Below are 454 nucleotides of genomic sequence, written 5' to 3' on the forward strand. Positions count from 1 at the left end.
TAGTTTTTAATTTCACACAGGGTTTTGCTAGATTGTGTAGACTGGCCTTGAACTTGGAAATTCTCCTGCTTCAACTTCCCAAGTACTTAAGTTCAACTCTTGGGCTACCAGTCCTCCCTTGTCCCAAGTATCTGAAAACTTGCATATCATAATAATCCTGGAGCCAGAACCTGGATGGTGAGCCGCCACTGCACTGAATATTAGCTAAACACTAGAGTCCATGTGACCCTCTTTATACAAAGTTCATGGTGACCATTCCCGCTTCTGATTACATATGCAAGCCTTCACACAGAAAAATCATGAGAATCCATGTGCTGGCTCTTGCCATTTATGTATTCCAGAGCAGATAATAATTGCATTCCTATTTGTGAATTGATAAGCTGACATTAGCCATTTACATAACAGTCTCAACATGCCTTCTTAGTATAAATCTGTCTCTGACAAAAAAAAAAAA

Source organism: Mastomys coucha, unplaced genomic scaffold (assembly GCF_008632895.1).
Source record: "Mastomys coucha isolate ucsf_1 unplaced genomic scaffold, UCSF_Mcou_1 pScaffold15, whole genome shotgun sequence".
Taxonomy (NCBI): Eukaryota; Metazoa; Chordata; class Mammalia; order Rodentia; family Muridae; genus Mastomys; species Mastomys coucha.